The sequence below is a fragment of the Neopelma chrysocephalum genome, unplaced genomic scaffold (genome assembly GCF_003984885.1).
Source record: "Neopelma chrysocephalum unplaced genomic scaffold, ASM398488v2 Primary Assembly neopelma1_60, whole genome shotgun sequence".
NCBI classification, from domain to species: domain Eukaryota; kingdom Metazoa; phylum Chordata; class Aves; order Passeriformes; family Pipridae; genus Neopelma; species Neopelma chrysocephalum.
Window position 1 is genome coordinate 14,669,313 of NW_020897715.1, and position 3,688 is coordinate 14,673,000.

Consider the following 3,688-nt stretch of genomic DNA (forward strand, 5'->3'; position numbering starts at 1 on the left):
TTCTGACTGAAGTGCTGCTTTGCTGCAGTTCTGCAGGCAATGGAGAGAGCGATTCATGATGATTTCTTTCCCACCCCCCTCCTGAGCTCTAGGTCTGTGCATACCTTTTGTTGACTTCCCCTTAGTCTGCACCCAAACCTTCTTCTGCATCCTGCTGGGGTTTTCTTTGTGTTACATACAGGGCAACTTTTAAATCTGGGTAGTTTCCCTCTTGATAGTAATAATTTTAGAAAAATCAAACCAAACCAAACCTCTTCAATTTGACCTGTTTAGTACATCAAACCTGTATAAACCATCATAGTTTTTTGTAAATCACTTCTGGGGTTTTCATATTAGATATTACTTCTCAAAGCCTGAAAGAGAAGATAAGAGACCCTGCTGTTCATCCTAAATGTGATGAAAACCTCAAGATTTCTGCGTGGGTGGCTGCACTGGGCATCACTGACAAGCACCCACAGTAAGTAGTTATTCCAGTAAAGCTCTGGAGTTTGGAGCTATGTAATTATGAAAAACACCCCATTTCCATTTAAAAATAATAAAATGTCTTTCCAGGCCTGGGGGGTGTGTGTGGGAAAGTGTGAAAAATGAACCTACAAGCCTCACATTTCTCATACTAAGCAGCAAATAAAACCCCTACACATTATTTTTTAAATAAAATCTTGACTTTTTTTATCCACCTTCATGAGACTTGAAAGCTTCACATATGGGGTTTTTTTATTACTTATTTTTCTCCTTTCTCCACCCCACACCCCACTCCACTGAAAGCTGAGGAGCTGGCAATAAAAAGGCAGCCATTAATCCACCCATCAAGTGGTTCTGAAAACGCGACCTGTGGCCATGTAGCTGAGATGGATGGTGGTGCCAGGCTGGCTGTGTACATAGCCAGGGTGGAGCCTTCTATATTTAAAAGGCTCATACGGTGGTTAGAGGAGAAAATAAGACAAGTGAGTCTGTTAATTAGGGATAGAAAGCCTCAGTCCCTGAAGCTCTGGTACACATCACACTTTCCTCCAGCCCTTGACTTCCTTTCCACCCTAGTTATTCCATCTTTCCTGTTCATCTTATATTTGATTATGAGTTCTTGAAGTAAAGGCTTCCTTGTCCCAGCACAGCAGGGTAGTCAGCTGTAATGGCCTTTTCAGGTCACTCAAAGAGTTACTCGGTGCTTGATTCCTTACACACTGGGATGGAGAGCTTTAGTGCTCTAGGAAAAGTGGCCCGAAAGACTTATCAGCTCTGGGCAGCTCCTCTGTCCCTAAGGACAGTTTCCCAGGGGATCTTGTCCACTAATTCTTTAAAGAGCTGGAAGTTCACTCTTCAGAAGTTCACTCTGCTCCTTACCAAGCGTGTTCCTCAAGATCATGAACTCACTCAGGCCTTGGTTGCTACAGCCCAGACCGCCTCCACTTAACTTCCCTGATGAGCTCACCTGCATATGTGAGCACCAGGTCCAGCAATACTTCTCCTCTGGGTGGTTTGTCCAATACCTGGACCAGGAAGTTGTCCTCTATGCACTCCGGGAATCTCCTGGATTGCTCTCAGCCATCTGTATTGCTTTCCCACCAGATGTCTGGATGGTTGAAATTTTCCATCTGAATGAAAGCATGTGAGTGTGATGCTTCTGTAGATGAAGCAAGAGGCCTCATCAGCAGGCTCCCCCAATCAGGCACCTGGAGCAGACCCCAACCACAAGGTGTCCTTTGTTGGTCCAGTCCTCGATTTTCACCCACAAGCTCCCAACCTGTTCACGGCTGTTTCTCAGAGGCAGCTTTCCACAATCCATCCATTCCTTAACCTAGAGCACAACAACCCTCCCTCCTTCCCATTTCTTCTGGAAAGCTCGTAGCCCTCAATTGCAGTGTTGCAGTTGTGCTAATCGTCCCACCATGTTTCTGTGAAAGCAATTAGCTCATACTTTTCCAATTGCACCATGGTTTCCAGCTCCTCTTGCTTGTTTGCCATGCTGAGTGCATTGGTGTAGAGACACTTCCGCTGGGCTATCAACCTCCTCACCTTATGGGAAGAGCCCTCTTAATTCTTTTGGGACGGTTTACAATATTTCCCTGCTGCTTCTTAAAGTGTTGGTGTTTCCTAGTTCCTCTCTGACACTCAGATAAACAAATTTTGTAATTTGTGGCTCCATTTGGGACTAAAGGAGTCATATTAAAATTTGGGAGAGCAAGCACTGCTGTGTTGTTTTTGGCCTGGTATTCAAAGCCGGAAGTGCCCGAGGTCTTAGGAAGCCAGTTTCCACAAATCCAGCCTAATTTTGGCAAATTCAGGAGGCTTGGAAACAACAGCTAGCTCTTATATGACCTTAATCACGTGGAAGCCCAGAAAGGCTGTTTTGGGCTCATCCAGAAAAAGTAAATGCTGGATTGTGGATATTCTCAGAGAATGGGGTGGAAGGGAGTATCTCTCCACCACATGCTCACTGTAATACTCCAAAAAGCTGTAAAGGACTATCAAACCCAGTAATTCCCAGGGCAATGATGGTCCGTACCACATTCACTCCAGCTGCTTTGATTTGCTCCACAGCTGAGAAACCATCCCGCAGCAATAAGGTGGTTTTCCATTAGAGGTCCATTACACTTAATATCAGCCATCTGTAAAGCTCTCTGCTCCACCTGCAGTCTTAAGAGATCACTTCTCCTTAATAATTCAGTGCCTTTAGATATACACAGTAACAATTTGGCTCCTTTCAGCGGGGATTTTACCTCACAGGCAGCAGATAGAGGTCTCTCGGTATGGTAATGCTGCCCTTTCCCTCCGGGATGGGCCTCCCTCGACAGATACTGGAGGCACAAATGCAGCTTTCCCTCTGGTGCTGGAGAGCTGCCATCCCCATTTGCCTTCTGGAAAAGCCAATTTTAGCAAAGCTGTAGCTGTCTAGAATTGTGGTCTTGCTGCGATTGCTGTTGCAATCCAACGTGGGACATTCCAGGGCTTCCCAACAACAGCTGATGTGGGGCTGCCCCATTAGCTTGGGCTTCCTATGGCTGGTAGTCCTGAGCTGATTTATCAGCTGTTGTTCCCTGTGTCCCACGACCGCTCCTGGATGTGCCAGGGCCCAGAGTGAAAGAGCCTGTTGTTCCCCACAAGGGGTACAGTCTTGCCAGGTATATCATGTCCTCATTAAGAGAGGGCTGCTTATCTCCTAACCTGCGGTGGAGATTGCAATGTGCCCTTGGTTATGTCTCTGTCCCACTGTACAAAGCAGCCAGGAATGGAGTCTGGAAGCTGGGAGCATGGGGGTGCACAAATGCGTGCTCCTTCCTCACAGCTGGCCGAGGACTGGGAGACCTGCACACCCCCCACACCAGCCTTCTGTCCTGAAACATGGCCATCCGAGGAAATTTAATTACAGTGCAAGAAACAAGCAGAAGGCAAGGGGAGTTAAATGGGTGGTTGAGGGAGAGAAAAGTAATTAGATTTTTTTTTTTTAGCCTTCCCCTGTGAGCAGTGAGGATGTCCCCTCCTGCTGCTGTATCTGAGAGCACTGGCAGCTGCAGGCATCCCTCTCTTGAACTTTAGCCTTGGCTGCATTGATTTTTTTAAATTTCTCTTAAATTAACTACTAGTGATAAAATCCAGAAATAAGCTGAAAATCCAAACTGCCCACCAGTTCATGTGCCCAGTGTGAGCAGGAACCTGGGACAAGGCTCCTCTGCTGGCAGGAAGGGAGCCG

At 46.6% G+C, this 3,688-nt stretch overlaps 1 long non-coding RNA gene across 1 annotated transcript; it reads right to left on the minus strand.

Annotated features, from left to right (window-relative positions):
• Positions 1 to 293: 293 nt before the first annotated feature.
• Positions 294 to 2,860, minus strand: LOC113966665. Its single transcript, XR_003533912.1, has 3 exons — positions 2,718 to 2,860; positions 1,430 to 1,621; positions 294 to 353 (listed from the first exon to the last, which is right to left on the minus strand). It is a non-coding gene; the product is annotated as an uncharacterized LOC113966665 (long non-coding RNA).
• Positions 2,861 to 3,688: the final 828 nt, after the last annotated feature.